Source organism: Zonotrichia albicollis, unplaced genomic scaffold (genome assembly GCF_047830755.1).
Source record: "Zonotrichia albicollis isolate bZonAlb1 unplaced genomic scaffold, bZonAlb1.hap1 Scaffold_166, whole genome shotgun sequence".
In the NCBI taxonomy this organism is placed as follows: Eukaryota; Metazoa; Chordata; class Aves; order Passeriformes; family Passerellidae; genus Zonotrichia; species Zonotrichia albicollis.
In genome coordinates this window covers 45,040-64,801 of record NW_027428368.1, presented here as the reverse complement: position 1 = coordinate 64,801, position 19,762 = coordinate 45,040, and the positions used below count along the sequence as shown (strand labels likewise).

At 47.6% G+C, this 19,762-nt stretch overlaps 1 protein-coding gene across 1 annotated transcript in view; it reads left to right on the top strand.

Annotated features, from left to right (window-relative positions):
• The window catches only part of LOC141727655 (adenylate cyclase type 3-like), a gene marked incomplete at its 3' end in the record, with an annotated part of 69,359 nt that overhangs the window by 8,709 nt on the left and 40,888 nt on the right, over positions 1-19,762 (top strand).

The window sequence follows — 19,762 nt, the reverse complement described above, 5'->3', positions numbered from 1 at the left end:
CATCCATCGAGTCAGGATCCAATCCATGGGGTCAGGATCCAGTCCAGGGGTCTTTGGGATCAAGATCCAACCAATGGGATCAGGAGCCAGCCAATGGGGACAGGATCCAATCCATGGGATCAGCATCCAATCCATGGGAACGGGATCCAATGGGAACAAGATCCTTGGGAACAGAATTTAATCCATGGGATCAGGACCCAACCCAATGGGATCAAGGCCCAGCCAATGGGATCAGGACCAATCCTGTGGGATCAGGACCAATCCTGGGGGATCAGGACCAATCCTGGGGGATCAGGACCCAATCCCATGGGATCAGGACCCAATCCAGGGGGTCAGGATCCAATCCATGGAGTCAGGATCCAATCCATGGGGGCAGGATCCAGTCCAGGGGTCTTTGGGATCAAGATCCAACCAATGGGATCAGGAGCCAGCCAATGGGATCAGGATCCAATCCATGGGGTCAGAATCCAATCTATGGGAACGGGATCCAATGGGAACACGATCCTTGGGAACAGAATTTAATCCATGGGATCAGGGCCCAACCCAATGGGATCAGGATCCAATCCACGGGGTCAGGATCCAATCCATGGGAATGGGAACAAATCCATGGGGACAGGACACAATCCAAGGATGGGATCCCTCCCATGGATCTGGATCAATTCTGTGGGGTCAGGATCCAATCCATGGGATAAGAATCCAATCCATGGGATCAGAATCCAATCCATGGGAACGGGATCCAATGGGATCACGATCCTTGGGAACAGAATTTAATCCATGGGATCAGGACCCAACCCAATGGGATCAGGATCAATCCTGTGGGATCAGGATCAATCCCACGGGATCAGGACCCCACCCTAGGATGGGCTCCACCCCCTGGACCTGCACCCAATCCTGTGGGATCAATCCCGGGATCCACCCCTGCCCTGGAATTCCTGGTGGGACACACCGGAACCTTTCCCAGATTTTTGGCCATTCCCGGGAATGCGGATTCAGAGCCCCGGCCATGGTTTTTTCCAGAACTTTTGCCCTGGAATTCCCGATATTTATCCCAAAATGGGGCTTTGGCCCCGGAATTCCTGATATTTATCCCAAAATGGGGCTTTGGCCCCGGAATTCCTGATATTTATCCCAAAATGGGGCTTTTGCCCTGGAATTCCTGATGTTTATCCCAAAATGGGGATTTTGCCCTGGAATTCCTGATGTTTATCCCAAAATGGGGATTTTGCCCTGGAATTCCTGATGTTTATCCCAAAATGGGGCTTTTGCCCTGGAATTCCTGATACTTATCCCAAAATGGGGCTTTTGACCTGGAATTCCTGGTATTTATCCCAAAATGGGGTTTTGCCCTGGAATTCCTGATATTTATCCCAAAATGGGGCTTTGGCCTTGGAATTCCTGATGGTGGACCTGCTCATCCTGGAATTCCTCCTTGTTCATCCTGGAGATCCCAAATTCCTGCTCTTTGTTCCCAAAAATCCTGCGATCCCAAAAATCCTGCGATCCCAAATTCCTCCTGGTTTTTCCTAAGGATCCTGTGATCCCAAATTCCTGCTCTTTGTTCCCAAAAATCCTGTGATCCCAAATGCCAGACCTTTCATCCTGGAGATCCCATGATCCCAAATTCCTGCTCTTTGTTCCCAAAAATCCTGCGATCCCAAATTCCTGCTGGTTTTTCCCGAAGATCCTGTGATCCCAAATTCCTGCTCTTTCATCCTGAATATTCCACAATTCCAAACTCCCGCGGTTTTCTCTCAAAAACCCCATGATCCCAAATTCCTGCAAGTTCTTCCCAAAGATTCTGCGATCCCAAATTCCTGTTGTTTATTCCCAAAAATCCTGTGATCCCAAATGCCAGACCTTTCATCCTGGAGATCCCATGATCCCAAATTCTCCCTCTCTCTTCCCAAAGATCCTCTGACCCTAAATTTCCACTTTTTTTCCCAAAGATCCTGTGATCCCAAATTCCCACAAGTTCTTCCCAAAGATCCTGAGATCCCAAATTCCTGCTCTTTGTTCCCAAAAATCCTGGGATCCCAAATTCCTGCTCTTTGTTCCCAAAAATCCTGCCATCCCAAATTCCTGCTGGTTTTCCCCAAAGATCCTGTGATCCCAAATTCCTGCTCTTTCATCCTGAATATTCCACAATTCCAAACTCCCGCGGTTTTCTCTCAAAAACCCCATGATCCCAAATTCCCACAAGTTCTTCCCAAAGATCCTCTGATCCCAAATTCCTGCTGTTTGTTCCCAAAAATCCTGTGATCCCAAATGCCAGACCTTTCATCCTGCAGATCCCATGATCCCAAATTCTCCCTCTCTCTTCCCAAAGATCCTTTGACCCTAAATTTCCACTTTTTTTTCCCAAAAATCCTGCGATCCCAAATTCCTGCTGGTTTTTCCTAAGGATCCCGTGATCCCAAATTCCTGCTCTTTGTTCCCAAAAATCCTGCGATCCCAAATTCCAGAGCTTTCATCCTGGAGATCCCATGATCCCAAATTCTCCCTCTCTCTTCCCAAAGATCCTCTGACCCCAAATTTCCACTTTTTTTTCCCAAAAATCCTGCGATCCCAAATTCCTGCTCTTTGTTCCCAAAGATCCCATGACCCCAAATTCCTGCTCTTTGTTCCCAAAAATCCTGCGATCCCAAATTCCTCTTCTTTGTTCCCAAATATCCCCTGATCCCAAATCCCTGCCGTTCCATTACGAGTATCTCTGGATCCCAAATTCCCACTAAGTATCCCAAAAATCCTGGGATCCCAAATTCCTGCTCTTTCATCCCAGAGATCCCATGATCCCAAATTCCTCCTCTTTAATGCCAAATATCCCACAATTCCACATTCCTGGTGTTTTCTCCCAAAAATCCCAAGATCCCAAATTCCCAAAGATCCTGTGTTCCCAAATTCCTGCTCTTTAATTCTGAGTATCCCATGATCCCAAATTCCCAGCTTTTTCTTCCCAAAGATCCCAAATTCCCACTGTTTTCCCCCAAAGATCCTCTGCCCCAAAATCCCGCCATTTTTCCTGAAAGATGCTGTGATCCCAAATTCCTGCTGTTCCCAAAAATCCTGGGATCCCAAATGCCAGCTCTTTTATCCCAGTGATCCCTGGATCCCAAATTCCTGCTCTTTCATTCCAAATATTCCACAATTCCAAATTCCTGCTGTTTCCTCCCAAATATCCCATGGTCCCAAATTCCCACTCTTTCTTCCCAAAGATCCTCTGACCCCGAATTCCCATTCTTTCTTCCTGAAGGTCCCATGATCCCAAATTCCTGCTCTTTCTTCCCAAAGATCCTGGGATCCCAAATTCCTGCTGTTTATTCCCAAAAATCCTGTGATCCCAAATGCCAGACCTTTCATCCTGGAGATCCCATGATCCCAAATTCCTGCTCTTTCTTCCCAAAGATCCCCTGACCCTAAATTTCCACTTTTTTTCCCAAAAATCCTGCGATCCCAAATTCCCACTCTTTCTTCCTGAAAATCCCGTGATCCCAAATTCCTGCTCTTTGTTCCCAAAAATCCTGCGATCCCAAATTCCTGCTGGTTTTTCCTGAAGATCCTGTGATCCCAAATTCCTGCTGTTTTTTCCCAAAAATCCTGTGATCCCAAATGCCAGACCTTCCATCCTGGAGATCCCATGATCCCAAATTCTCCCTCTCTCTTCCCAAAGATCCCCTGACCCTAAATTTCCACTTTTTTTCCCCCAAAATCCTGGGATCCCAAATGTCAGCTCTTTTATCCCAATGATCCCGTGTTCCCAAATTCCTCCTCTTTAATGCCAAATATCCCACAATTCCACATTCCTGCTGTTTTCTCCCAAAAACCCCAAGATCCCAAATTCCCAAAGATCCCGTGTTCCCAAATTCCTGCACTTTAATTCTGAATATCCCATGATCCCAAATTCCCAGCTTTTTCTTCCCAAAGATCCCAAATTCCCACTGTTTTCCCCCAAAGATCCTCTGACCCAAAATCCCGCCATTTTTCCTGAAAGATGCTGTGATCCCAAATTCCTGCTGTTCCCAAAAATCCTGCGATCCCAAATGCCAGCTCTTTTATCCCAGTGATCCCTGGATCCCAAATTCCTGCTCTTTCATCCCAAATATTCCACAATTCCAAATTCCTGCTGTTTCCTCCCAAATATCCCATGGTCCCAAATTCCCACTCTTTCTTCCCAAAGATCCTCTGACCCCGAATTCCCACTGTTTATTCCCAAAGATCCTGTGATTCCAAATTCCTGCTGTTTATTCCCAAAGATCCTGTGATCCCAAATTCCTGCTGTTTATTCCCAAAAATCCTGTGATCCCAAATTCCTGCTCTTTCATCCTGAATATTCCACAATTCCAAACTCCCGCGGTTTTCTCTCAAAAATCCCACGATCCCAAATTCCCACAAGGTCTTCCCAAAGATCCTGTGATCCCAAATTCCCGCTGTTTATTCCCAAAAATCCTGTGATCCCAAATGCCAGACCTTTCATCCTGGAGATCCCATGATCCCAAATTCTCTCTCTCTCTTCCCAAAGATCCTCTGACCCCAAATTTCCACTTTTTTTCCCCAAAATCCTGGGATCCCAAATTCCTGCTGTTTTATCCCAATGATCCCGTGTTCCCAAATTCCTCCTCTTTAATGCCAAATATCCCACAATTCCACATTCCTGCTGTTTTCTCCCAAAAATCCCAAGATCCCAAATTCCCAAAGATCCCGTGTTCCCAAATTCCTGCTCTTTAATTCTGAATATCCCATGATCCCAAATTCCCAGCTTTTTCTTCCCAAAGATCCCAAATTCCCACTGTTTCCCCCCAAAGATCCTCTGCCCCAAAATCCCGCCATTTTTCCTGAAAGATGCTGTGATCCCAAATTCCTGCTGTTTATTCCCAAAAATCCTGGGATCCCAAATGCCAGCTCTTTTATCCCAGTGATCCCTGGATCCCAAATTCCTGCTCTTTCATCCCAAATATTCCACAATTCCAAATTCCTGCTGTTTCCTCCCAAATATCCCATGGTCCCAAATTCCCACTCTTTCTTCCCAAAGATCCTCTGACCCCGAATTCCCACTCTTTCTTCCTGAAGGTCCCATGATCCCAAATTCCTGCTCTTTCTTCCCAAAGATCCTGGGATCCCAAATTCCTGCTCTTTGTTCCCAAAAATCCTGAGATCCCAAATGCCAGACCTTTCATCCCAGAGATCCCATAATCCCAAATTCCTGCTCTTTCATCCTAAATATTCCACAATTCCAAATTCCTGCTGTTCCATCTCGAAGCTCCCGCAATCCCAAATTCCTGCTGTTCCACCCCAAATATCCCGAATATCCCAAATTCCTGCTGTTCAATCCTGAGCATCCCTGATCCCAAATTCCCACTGTTTAAACCTGAGATCCCAAATTCCCTTGATTCCACCCCAAAGATCCTGAGATCCCAAATCCCTGCCCTTCCGTTCCCAGAGACCCCTGATCCCAAATTCCCGGTCTTTCATCCTGAATATCCCTTGATCCCAAATTCCTGCTTTTTCATCCCAAAGATTCCACAATCCCAAATTCCCGAAGATCCCGCGCTCCCAAATTCCTGCTGGTTCATCCTGAGTATCCCATGATCCCAAATTCCTCCTCTTTCTTCCCAAACTTCCTGTGACCCCAAATTTCTGCCATTTCACCCCAATTTTCCGGAATATCCCAAATTCCTGCTCTTCAATCCTGAGCATCCCTGATCCCAAATTCCCACTGTTTAAACCTGAGATCCCAAATTCCCCTGATTCCACCCCAAAGATCCTGAGATCCCAAATCCCTGCCCTTCCTTTCCCAGAGACCCCCTGATCCCAAATTCCCGGTCTTTCATCCTGAATATCCCTTGATCCCAAATTCCTGCTTTTTCATCCCAAAGGTCCCGTGATCCCAAATTCCTGACATTCCTCCCCAAAAATCCCATGATTACAAATTCCCACTGCTGCGTCCCAAAGATTCCATGATCCCAAATTCCCGAAGATCCTGCGCTCCCAAATTCCTGCTGGTTCATCCTGAATATCCCATGATCCCAAATTCCTCCTCTTTCTTCCCAAACTTCCTGTGACCCCAAATTTCTGCCATTTCACCCCAATTATCCCGAATATCCCACATTCCTGCTGTTCATTCCTGAGTGTCCCTGATCCCAAATCCCCGCTGTTCGATCCCAAATATTCCACGATCCCAAATTCCAGCTGTTCCATCCCGAATATCCCGTGATGATCCCAAATTCCAGAATATCCCTAATATCTCAAATTCCTGAATATTCCAAATACCCCAAATTCCCCAAAATCCCAAATATCCAAAATTCCCAAATATCCCAAATACCCCCAAAATTCCCAAATATCCCAAATTCCCAGATATCCCAAAAATTCCCAAATTTTGGTGTCCAACGTGGCGCTGTACGTGTGTGCACGGCGGCCATGATGGTGGGCGCCATGTCGTACGTCATGGCTGACCGGAAGCCATTCCTCCCAAATCCCACTGTTCCATCCTGAATATCCCAAATATCCCAAATTCCCAAATATCCCAAAGACCCCAAAAATTCCCAAATTTTGGTGTCCAACGTGGCGCTGTACACGTGCGCAGTGGCCATGATGGTGGGCGCCATGTTGTACGTCATGGCTGACCGGAAGCACCGGAAGCCCTTCCTCCCAAATCCCGGTGTTCCATCCCAAATTCCTGAATATCCCAAATATCCCAAATTCCCAGATTTTGGTGTTTCCCGTCCCCAGCTGCTGTCCAACATGGCGCTGTATGCGGCGGCCATGATGGTGGGCGCCATGTCGTGCGTCATGGCCGACCGGAAGCACCGGAAGCCATTCCTCCCAAATCCCACTGTTCCATCCTGAATATCCCAAAATTCCCAAATATCCCAAATATCCTAAAGACCCCAAAAATTCCCAAATTTTGCTGTCCAATATGGCGCTGTACGTGTGTGCGCGGCGGCCATGATGGTGGGCGCCATGTTGTGCGTCATGGCCGACCGGAAGCACCAGAAGCCGTCCCTCCCAAATCCCACTGTTCCATCCCAAATATCCCAAATTTTGGGAAAAATGCCCAGATTTTGGGAAAAATTCCCAGATTTTGGTGTTTCCCGTCCCCACAGCTGCTGTCCAACGTGGCGCTGTACGCGGCGGCCATGATGGTGGGCGCCATGTTGTGCGTCATGGCCGATCGGAAGCCATTCCTCCCAAATCCCACTGTTCCATCCTGAATATCCCAAATTCCCAAATTCCCAAATATCCCAAAGACCCCCAAAATTCCCAAATTTTGGTGTCCAACGTGGCACTGTATGCGGTGGCCATGATGGTGGGCGCCATGTCGTACATCATGGCCGACCGGAAGCACCGGAAGGCGTCCCTCCCAAATCCCACTGTTCCATCCTGAATATCCCAAATATCCCAAATTCCCAAATATCCTAAAGACCCCAAAAATTCCCAAATTTTGGTGTCCAACGTGGCGCTGTAGGCGTGTGCGCGGCGGCCATGATGGTGGGCGCCATGTCGTGCGTCATGGCCGACCGGAAGCACCGGAAGCCGTCCCTCCCAAATCCCACTGTTCCATCCTGAATATCCCAAATATCCCAAATTCCCAAATATCCAAAAGACCCCAAAAATTCCCAAATTTTGCTGTCCAACGTGGCGCTCTACGTATGTGCACGGCGGCCATGATGGTGGGCGCCATGTCGTACGTCATGGCCGACCGGAAGCACCGGAAGCCGTCCCTCCCAAATCCTGGTGTTCCATCCCAAATATCCCAAATTTTGGTGTCCAACGTGGCGCTGTACATGTGCACGGCAGCCATGATGGTGGGCGCCATGTTATGCGTCATGGCCGACCTGAAGCACCGGAAGCCATTCCTCCCAAATCCTGGTGTTCCATCCTGAATATCCCAAATTCCCAAATACCCCAAATATCCCAAATACCCCAAAAATTCCCAAATTTTGGTGTCCAACGTGGCGCTGTATGTGTGTGCACGGCGGCCATGATGGTGGGCGCCATGTTGTACGTCATGGCCGACCGGAAGCACCGGAAGCCGTCCCTCCCAAATCCCACTGTTCCATCCTGAATATCCCAAATTCCCAAATTCCCAAATATCCCAAATACCCCCAAAAATTCCCAAATTTTGGTGTCCAACGTGGCGCTGTACGTGTGTGCGCGGCGGCCATGATGGTGGGCGCCATGTTGTGCGTCATGGCCGACCGGAAGCACCGGAAGCCATTCCTCCCAAATCCCACTGTTCCATCCTGAATATCCCAAATTCCCAAATATTCTAAAGACCCCAAAAATTCCCAAATTTTGGTGTCCAACGTGGCGCTGTACGTGTGTGCGGCGGCCATGATGGTGGGCGCCATGTTGTGCATCATGGCCAACCAGAAGCACCGGAAGCCGTCTCTCCCAAACCCTGGTGTTCCATCCCAAATATCCCAAATATTCCCAGATTTTGGGAAAAATTCCCAGATTTTGGTGTTTCCCATCCCCACAGCTGCTGTCCAACGTGGCGCTGTACGCGGCGGCCATGATGGTGGGCGCCATGTCGTACGTCATGGCCGACCGGAAGCACCGGAAGCCATTCCTCCCAAATCCCACTGTTCCATCCTGAATATCCTAAATTCCCAAATATCCCAAATACCCCAAAAATTCCCAAATTTTGATGTCCAACGTGTCGCTGTACCCGTGTGCGGCGGCCATGATGGTGGGCGCCATGTCGTGCGTCATGGCCGACCGGAAGCACCGGAAGCCATCCCTCCCAAATCCTGGTGTTCCATCCCAAATATCCCAAATTTTGGGAAAAATCCCTAGATTTTGGGAAGAATTCCCAGATATTGGTGTTTCCCGTCCCCAGCTGCTGTCCAACGTGGCGCTGTACGCGGCGGCCATGATGGTGGGCGCCATGTCGTACGTCATGGCCGACCGGAAGCACCGGAAGCCATTCCTCCCAAATCCCACTGTTCCATCCTGAATATCCCAAATATCCCAAATTCCCAAATATCCCGAATACCCCAAAAATTCCCAAATTTTGCTGTCCAACGTGGCGGTGTATATGTGTGCGCGGCGGCCATGATGGTGGGCGCCATGTCGTATGTCATGGCCGACCGGAAGCACCGGAAGCCGTTCCTCCCAAATCCCACTGTTCCATCCTGAATATCCCAAATATCCTAAATTCCCAAATATCCCAAATATCCCAAAAATTCCCAAATTTTGGCGTCCAACGTGGCGCTGTACGCGTGTGCGCGGCGGCCATGATGGTGGGCGCCATGTCGTACATCATGGCCGACCAGAAGCACCGGAAGCCGTTCCTCCCAAACCCTGGTGTTCCATCCCAAATTCCCAAATATCCCAAATTCCCAAATATCCCAAATACCCCAAAAATTCCCAAATTTTGGCGTCCAACGTGTCGCTGTACGCGTGTGCGCGGCGGCCATGATGGTGGGCGCCATGTTGTGCGTCATGGCCGACCGGAAGCACCGGAAGCCATTCCTCCCAAATCCCGGTGTTCCATCCCAAATTCTTGAATATCCCAAATATCCCAAATTGTCAGATTTTGGGAAAAATTCCCAGATTTTGATGTTTCCTGTCCCCAGCTGCTGTCCAACGGGGCGCTGTACGCGGCGGCCATGATGGTGGGCGCCATGTCGTACGTCATGGCCGACCGGAAGCACCGGAAGCCGTTCCTCCCAAATCCTGGTGTTCCATCCCAAATATCCCAAATTCCCAAATATCCCAAATACCCCAAAAATTCCCAAATTTTGGTGTCCAACGTGGCGCTGTACGCGGCGGCCATGATGGTGGGCGCCATGTTGTACGTCATGGCCGACCGGAAGCACCGGAAGCCATTCCTCCCAAATCCCACTGTTCCATCCCAAATATCCCAAATTCCCAAATATCCTAAAGACCCCAAAAATTCCCAAATTTTGGTGTCCAACGTGGCGCTGTACGTGTGTGCACGGCGGCCATGATGGTGGGCGCCATGTCGTACGTCATGGCCGACCGGAAGCACCGGAAGCCGTCCCTCCCAAATCCCACTGTTCCATCCCAAATATCCCAAAAATTCCCAAATTTTGGGAAAAATTCCCAGATTTTGGTGTTCCCCGTCCCCACAGTTGCTGTCCAACGTGGCGCTGTACGCGGCGGCCATGATGGTGGGCGCCATGTCGTACGTCATGGCCGACCGGAAGCACCGGAAGGCGTTCCTGGAGGCGCGGCAGTCGCTGGAGGTGAAACTGAACCTGGAGGAGCAGAGCCAGCAGCAGGTGGGGACATGGCGGGAATTGTGGGAATTGGGAATTGGGATTTTGGGATTGGGAATTTGGGATGGGGATTGCAATTGGGATTGGGAATGGGAATGGGATTGGGATTGGGAATTTGGGATTGAGGTCAAACAGAACCTGGAGGAGCAGAGCCAGCAGCAGGAGGAGACGGACAGCGGGAAATTTGGGAATTGGGATTTTGGGATTGGGATTGGGAATTGAGAATGGGAATGGGCGCAGGAAGGTGGGAATTGGGATTGGGAATGGGAATTTGGGATTGAGGTCAAACAGAACCTGGAGGAGCAGAGCCAGCAGCAGGAGGAGACGGACAGCGGGAAATTTGGGAATTGGGATTTTGGGATTGGGATTGGGAATTGAGAATGGGAATGGGCGCAGGAAGGTGGGAATTGGGATTGGGAATGGGATCAAACTGAACCTGGAGGAGCAGAGCCAGCAGCAGATGGGGACGGACAGCGGGAAATTTGGGAATTGGGATTTTGGGATTGGGAATTTGGGATGGGGATTGCAATTGGGATTGGGATTGGGAATGGGATTGGGAATGGCAATTTGGGATTGAGGTCAAAGTCAACCTGGAGGAGCAGAGCCAGCAGCAGGTGGGGACGGACAGGGGGAAATTTGGGAATTGGGATTTTGGGATTGGGAATTTGGGAATTGAGAACAGGAATGGGGGCTGGAAGGTGGGAATTGGGATTGGGATTGGGATTGGGATTGAGGTCAAACTGAACCTGGAGGAGCAGAGCCAGCAGCAGGTGGGGATGGACAGAGGGAATTTGGGAATTGGGATTTTGGGATTGGGATAGAAAATTGAGAACGGGAATGGGAGCAGGAAGGTGGGAATTGGGAGTGGGAATGGGAATGGGATTGGGAATGGGAATTTGGGATTGAGGTGAAACTCAACCTGGAGGAGCAGAGCCAGCAGCAGGTGGGGACGGACAGCGGGAAATTTGGGAATTGGGATTTTGGGATTGGGAATTTGGGATGGGAATTGCAATTGGGATTGGGATTGGGATTGGGAATGGGAATGGGAATTTGGGATTGAGGTCAAAGTCAACCTGGAGGAGCAGAGCCAGCAGCAGGTGGGGATGGACAGGGGAAATTGTGGGAATTGGGAATGGGAATGGGAATTTGGGATTGAGGTCAAACTGAACCTGGAGGAGCAGAGCCAGCAGCAGGTGGGGACGGACAGCGGGAAATTTGGGAATTGGGATTTTGGGATTGGGAATTTGGGATGGGGATTGGAGTTGGGAATGGGAATGGGAATTTGGGATTAAGGTGAAACTCAACCTGGAGGAGCAGAGCCAGCAGCAGGTGGGGACATGGCGGGAATTGTGGGAATTGGGATTGGGATTGGGAATTTGGGATGGGAATTGCAATTGGGAATGGGATTGGGAATGGGATTGGGAATGGGAATTTGGGATTGAGGTGAAACTCAACCTGGAGGAGCAGAGCCAGCAGCAGGTGGGGACGGACAGGGGGAAATTTGGGAATTGGGATTTTGGAATTGGGAATTGGGAATGGGATTGGGGTTGGGAATGGGAATGGGAATTTGGGATTGAGGTCAAACTCAACCTGGAGGAGCAGAGCCAGCAGCAGGTGGGGAAGGACTTGGGAATGTGGGAATGTGGGAATATGGGAATGGGAATGGATTTGGGATTGGGGATGGGAATTTGGGATTGAGATTGCAATTGGGATTGGGAATGGGAATTTGGGATTGAGGTCAAACTGAACCTGGAGGAGCAGAGCCAGCAGCAGGTGGGGACGGACAGCGGGAATTTGGGAATGTGGGAATGGGAATGGGATTGGGAATTGGAACGAGATTGGGAATGGGAATTTGGGATTGATGTCAAAGTCAACCTGGAGGGGACAGGGACACTGGGAATCGCATCCTGGGAATGGGGACAGGGACACGGAGCCATTCCTTGGGAATGTTCTGGGAATGGGGACAGGGACATGGAGTCCTTCTTTGGGAATGGGGACAGGGACACCGGAATTTCCATCTAGGAAGGGGGACAGGGACACGGGAATGTTCCTTGGGAATGGGGACAGGGACACGGGAATCTCCTCCTTGGAATGGGGACAGGGACACAGAGCCATTCCTTGGGAATGGGGACAGGGACACGGGAATTTCCATCTGGGAATGGGGACAGGGACACAGAGCTGTTCCTTGGGAATGGGGACAGGGACACTGGGAATTTCCATCTAGGAAGGGGGACAGGGACACGGGGCCATTCCTTGGGAATGGGGACAGGGACACGGGAATGTCCTTGGGAATGGGGACAGGGACACGGAGCCGTTCCTTGGGAATGGGGACAGGGACACTGGGAATTTCCATCTGGGAATGGGGACAGGGACACAGAGCTGTTCCTTGGGAATCTCCTGGGAATGGGGACAGGGACACGGAGCCATTCCTTGGGAATGGGGACAGGGACACAGAGCTGTTCCTTGGGAATCTCCTGGGAATGGGGACAGGGACACGGGAATGTCCTTGGAATGGGGACAGGGACATGGAGACTTTCCCTGGAATTGGGGACAGGGACACAGAGTTGTCCCTTGGGAATGGGGACAGGGACACTGGGAATTTCCATCTGGGAATGGGGACAGGGACACGGAGCTGTTCCTTGGGAATGGGGACAGGGACATGGGAATGTTCCTTGGGAATGGGGACAGGGACACGGGAATTTCCTCCTGGGAATGGGGACAGGGACATTGGGAACTTCCTCCTGGGAATGGGGACAGGGACACAGAACTGTTCCTTGGGAATCTCCTCCTTGGGAATGGGCACAGGGACATGGGAATTTCCATCTGGGAATGGGGACAGGGACACGGAGCTGTTCCTCGGGAATGTTCTGGGAATGAGAACAGGGACACGGGAATCTTTTCCTTGGGAATGGGGACAGGGACACAGGGTTCTTTTCTTGGGAATGGGGACAGGGACACGGAACTGTTACTTGGAAATGAGGACAGGGGCATGGGACTGATCCTTGGGAATGGGGACATGGACAGGGAGCTGTTCCTTGGGAATGTTCTGGGAATGGGGACAGGGACATGGGAATCTCCTCCTGGGAATGGGGACAGGGACATGGAGCTGTTCCTTGGGAATCTCCTCCTGGGAATGGGCACAGGGACCCGGAGCCGTTGCTCCGGTGACGGTGGTGCCGCACGCCGGCGTTTGTTCCCGGTGGCATTCCCGGGTTCCCAGGGGAAACTGCACCTCGTTAGCTGAGTTCCGTGTGTGCCATGGAAATCAATCCCTGATCCAGGGATATCGATCCTTGATCAATCCCTGATCGATCACTGATCCAGGGATATCGATCCCTGATCAATCACTGATCAATCACTGATCCGGGGATATCGATCACTGATCAATCACTGATCCAGGGATATCGATCCTTGATCAATCCCTGATTGATCCCTGATCTAGGGATATTGATCCCTGAACAATCCCTTATCCAGGGATATCGATCCCTGATCAATCACTGATCCAGGGATATCGATTCCTGATCAATTCCTGATCCGGGGATATCGATCCTTGATCCAGGAATATCAATCCCTGATCAATCACTGATCCAGGGATATCGATCGCTGATCAATCCCTGATCCAGGGATATCGATCCCTGATCTGTCCCATGATTCAGGGATATCGATCCCTGATCGATCACTGATCCAGGGATATCGATCCCTGATCAATCCCTGATCAATCCCTGATCAATCCCTGATCCAGGGATATCGATCACTGATCAATCCCTGATCCAGGGATATCGATTCCTGATCAATCACTGATCCAGGGATATCGATCCCTGATCAATCCCTGATCCATCCCTGATCCAGGGATATTGATCTCTGATCTGTCCCATGATCCAGGGATATTGATCCCTGATCCATCCCTGATTGATCCCTGATCCAGGGTTATTGATTCCTGATCCATCCCTGATCCAGGGTTATTGATCCCTGATCCATCCCTGATCCACTCCTGGATGTGGGATTTGGAATTTGGAGTTTGGAATGGGAGATTTGTGATGTGGGATGTGGGATTTGGGATCTGGGATGTGAAATTTGGGATTTGGAATCCAGGATGTGAAATTTGGGATGTGGGATTTGAGATGTAGGATCTGGATCTGGGATTTGGGTTGTGGGATTTGGGATGTGGGATTTGGAATCCAGGATGTGAAATTTGGGATGTGGGATGTGGGATTTGAGAGTGGACCTTCAATCCCATCCCATTCCCACCCCACCATCCCAGGGTGATCCAAATTTTCCCTGGAATTTCTCATTTTCCCCCCAGAATTCCCAAACTTTTTTTCCCCCCGAATTCCTGACATTTTTCCCCCCAGAATTCCTGATCTTTTCCCTGTAATTCCCGACATTTTTTGGCTGTAATTCCCAACAACTTTTCCCCCGGAATTCCTGACATTTTCCCCCTGTAATTCCCAACATCTTTTCTCCAGGAATTCCTGACGTCTTTTCCCCTCGAATTCCTGATTTTTTCCCTGTAATTCCAAACATTTCCCCATGGAATTCCTGATGTTTTATCCCCCAAAATTTCTGATTTTTTCCCCGACTTTTCAACACAGAACTCCCGACATTTTTTCCCCCAGAATTCCTGATTTTTCCCCTGTAATTCCAAATATTTTCCTTTGAAATTTCTGACGTTTTTTCCCCCAGAATTCCTGACATTTTTTCCCCCCAAAATTCCTGATTTTTTCCCAGTAATTCCCGACCATTTTCCCCCAGAATTCCTGACAATTTTCCCTGTAATTCCCGACATTTTTTTCCCCAGAATTCCTGATTTTTTTCTCTGTAATTCCTGATATTTTTCCCTGTAATTCCCAACATCTTTTCTCCAGGAATTCTTGATGGTTTTTTCCCCCAGAATTCCTGATTTTTTCCCTGTAATTACCAACAGTTTTTATTGGAATTCCCAACATTTTTCCCCTGAATTCCCAACATTTTTTCCCCCAAAATTCCTGATTTTTTTCCCTGTAATTCCCAACACCTTTTCTCCAGGAATTCCTGACATTTTATCCCCCAAAATTTCTGATTTTTTCCCTGTAAACCTATATGTTTCAACACAGAACTCCCGACATTTTTTTCCCCAAAATTCCTGATTTTTTTCCCTGTAATTCCCATCATTTTCCCCTGCAAATTCCCATCCTTTTCCCATGGAATTCCCGATGTTTCTTCCCCCGGAATTCCTGATTTTTTTCCCTGTAATTCCAAACATTTCCCCGTGGAATTCCTGACATTTTATCCCCCAAAATTTCTGATTTTTTTCCCTGCAAACCCCGACCTTTCAACACAGAATTCCCGACATTTTTTCCCCCAAAATTCCTGATTTTTTCCCAGTAATTCCCGACCATTTTCCCCCAGAATTCCTGACATTTTTCCCTGTAATTCCCGACATTTTTTCCCCCAAAATTCCCGATTTTTTCCCCAGCAATCCCCACCATTTCCCCCTGCAATTCCTGCCCTTTTCCCACAGAATTCCCGATGTTTTTTCCCCAGAATTTCTGATTTTTTTCCCTGTAATTCCAAACATTTCCCCGTGGAATTCCTGACATTTTATCCCCCAAAATTTCTGATTTTTTTCCCTGTAAACCCCGACGTTTCAACACAGAACTCCTGACATTTTTTCCCCCCAAAATTCCTGATTTTTTCCCTGCAATCCCCACCATTTCCCCCTGCAATTCCCGACATTTTTTCCCCCGGAATTCCTGATTTTTTCCCTGTAATTCCAAACATTTCCCCGTGGAATTCCTGACATTTTATCCCCCAAAATTTCTGATTTTTTTCCCTGTAATTCCCAACATTTCAACACAGAACTCCCGACATTTTTTTCCCCAGAATTCCTGATTTTTCCCCTGTAATTCCAAATATTTTCCCGTGAAAATCCTGACGTTTTTTCCCCCCAGAATTCCTGACATTTTTCCCCCCAAAATTCCTGATTTATTCCCAGTAATTCCCGACATTTTTTCCCCGGAATTCCTGATTTTTTTCCCTGTAATTCCAAACATTTCCCTGTGGAATTCCTGATGTTTTTTCCCCCAAAATTTCGAATTTTTTCCCTGTAAACCCCGACATTTCAACACAGAACTCCCGACATTTTTTTCCCCAAAATTCCCGATTTTTTTCCCAGTAATCCCCACCATTTCCCCCTGTAATTCCCGCCCTTTTCCCACGGAATTCCCGACGTTTTTTCCCCCCCAAAATTCCTGATTTTTTCCCTGTAATTCCCGAACATTTTCCCCCAGAATTCCTGACAGTTTTCCCTGTAATTCCCGACATTTTTCCCACCAGAATTCCCAATTTTTCCCCTGCAATCCCCACCATTTCCCCCTGCAATTCCCGCCCTTTTCCCATGGAATTCCCGATGTTTTTTTCCCCAGAATTCCTGATTTTTTCCCAGTAATTCCTGACCATTTTCCCCCAGAATTCCTGACATTTTTTTCCCCAAAATTCCCGATTTTTTCCCTGCAATCCCCACCATTTCCCCCTGCAATTCCTGCCCTTTTCCCATGGAATTCCTGACATTTTTTCCCCCCAAAATTCCTGATTTTTTTCCCTCTAATTCCAAACATTTCCCCGTGGAATTCCTGACATTTTATCCCCCAAAATTTCTGATTTTTTCCCCATAAACCCCGATGTTTCAACACAGAACTCCCGACATTTTTTTCCCCCAGAATTCTTGATTTTTTCCCTGTAATTCCAAATATTTTCCTGTGAAATTTCTGACGTTTTTTCCCCCACAATTCCTGACATTTTTTCCCCCCAAAATTCCTGATTTTTTCCCTGTAATTCCCGACCAGTTTCCCCCAGAATTCCTGACAATTTTCCCTGTAATTCCCGACGTTTTTTCCCCAGAATTCCTGATTTTTTTCTCTGTAATTCCTGACATTTTTTCCCTGTAATTCCCAACATCTTTTCTCCAGGAATTCCTGACCTTTTATCCCCCAAAATTTCTGATTTTTTCCCTGTAATTCCCAACATTTCAACACAGAACTCCCGAATTTTTCCCCCAAAATTCCCGATTTTTTTCCCAGCAATCCCCACCATTTCCCCCTGCAATTCCCACCCTTTTCCCATGGAATTCCTGACATTTTATCCCCTAAAATTTCTGATTTTTTCCCTGTAATTCCCAACATTTCAACACAGAACTCCCGACATTTTTTTCCCCAGAATTCCTGATTTTTTCCCTGTAATTCCAAACATTTCCCCTTGGAATTCCTGACATTTTATCCCCCAAAATTTCGAATTTTTTCCCCATAAACCCCGAGGTTTCAACACAGAACTCCTGACGTTTTTTCCCCCCAGAATTCCTGATTTTTTCCTGTAATTCCAAATATTTTCCTGTGAAATTTCTGACGTTTTTTCCGCCCAAAATTCCTGATTTTTTCCCTGTAATTCCCATCATTTCCCCCTGCAATTCCCATCCTTTTCCCACAGAATTCCCAACGCTTTTTCCCACAGAATTCCTGATTTTTTTCCCTGTAATTCCAAACATTTCCCCATGGAATTCCTGACATTTTTTCCCCCAAAATTTCGAATTTTTTCCCTGTAAACCCTGACGTTTCAACACAGAATTCCCGACATTTTTTCCCCCAGAATTCCTGATTTTTCCCCTGTAATTCCAAATATTTTCCTGTGAAATTTCTGACGTTTTTCCCCCAGAATTCCTGACATTTTTCCCCCCCAAAATTCCTGATTTTTTCCCTGTAATTCCCGACCATTTTCCCCCAGAATTCCTGACAGTTTTCCCTGTAATTCCCAACATTTTTTCCCCAGAATTCCTGATATTTTTCCCCTGTAATTCCCAACATCTTTTCTCCAGGAATTCTTGATGGTTTTTTCCCCCAGAATTCCTGATTTTTTCCATGTAATTACCAACAGTTTTTATTGGAATTCCCTACCTTTTTCCCCCTGAATTCCCAACATTTTTTCCCCCAAAATTCCAGATTTTTTTCCCTGTAATTCCAAACATTTCCCCGTGGAATTCCTGACCTTTTATCCCCCAAAATTTCAAATTTTTTCCCCTTTAAACCCCAATGTTTCAACACAGAACTCCCGACATTTTTCCCCGCAGAATTCCTGATTTTTTCTCTGTAATTCCAAATATTTTCCTGTGAAATTTCTGACATTTTTCCCCCAGAATTCCTGATATTTTTTCCCCCCCAAAATTCCTGATTTTTTCCCAGTAATTCCCGACCATTTCCCCCTGCAATTCCCACCCTTTTCCCACGGAATTCCCGACATTTTTTCCCCCAGAATTCCTGATTTTTTTCCCTGTAATTCCAAACATTTCCCCGTGGAATTCCTGACGTTTTATCCCAAAAAATTTCTGATTTTTTCCCAGTAATTCCTGACTTTTTTCCCCCCCCAAATTCCCGATTTTTTTCCCTGCAATTTCCACCATTTCCCCCTGCAATTCCCGCCCTTTTCCCACGGAATTCCCGACGCTTTTTCCCCCCAAAATTCCTGATTTTTTCCCTGTAATTCCCAACCATTTTCCCCCAGAATTCCTGACAATTTTCCCTTTAATTCCCGACTATTTTCCCCCAGAATTCCTGACAATTTTCCCTTTAATTCCCGACCATTTTTCCCCGGAATTCCTGACATTTTTTCCCTCTGGAATTCCCGACATTTTTCCCCTGGGATTCCCGACATTTTTTCCCCTCAGATTCCTGCCCTTTTCCGCCAAAATTCCAGACTTTTTTTCCTTGTAATTCCCAACATCTTTTCTCCAGGAATTCCTGACCTTTTATCCCCCAAAATTTCTGATTTTTTCCCTGTAAACTCCGAGGTTTCAACACAGAACTCCCGACATTTTTTTCCCCAAAATTCCCGATTTTTTCCCAGTAATCCCCACCATTTCCCCCTGCAATTCCCGCCCTTTTCCCACGGAATTCCCGATGTTTTTTCCCCTGTAATTCCCAACATTTCCCCGTGGAATTCCTGATGTTTTTTCCCCCAAAATTTCGAATTTTTTCCCACAAACCCCGACGTTTCAACACAGAACTCCCGACATTTTTTCCCCCCAGAATTCCTGAATTTTCCCCTGTAATTCCAAATATTTTCCTGTGAAATTTCTGACGTTTTTTCCCCCAGAATTCCTGATATTTTTCCCCCCAAAATTCCTGATTTTTTCCCAGTAATTCCTGACAGTTTTCCCCATAGAATTCCCAACATTTTTTCCCCCAGAATTCCTGATTTTTTTCCCTGCAATCCCCACCATTTCCCCCTGCAATTCCCGCCCTTTTCCCACGGAATTCCCGATGCTTTTTCCCCCCGGAATTCCTGATTTTTTTCCCTGTAATTTCCAACACTTCCCCGTGGAATTCCTGACATTTTTTCCCCCAAAATTCCTGATTTTTTCCCTTTAAACCCCAATGTTTCAACACAGAATTCCCGACATTTTTTCCCTCCAGAATTCCTGATTTTTCCCTGTAATTCCAAATATTTTCCTGTGAAATTTCTGACGTTTTTTCCCCCAGAATTCCTGACATTAT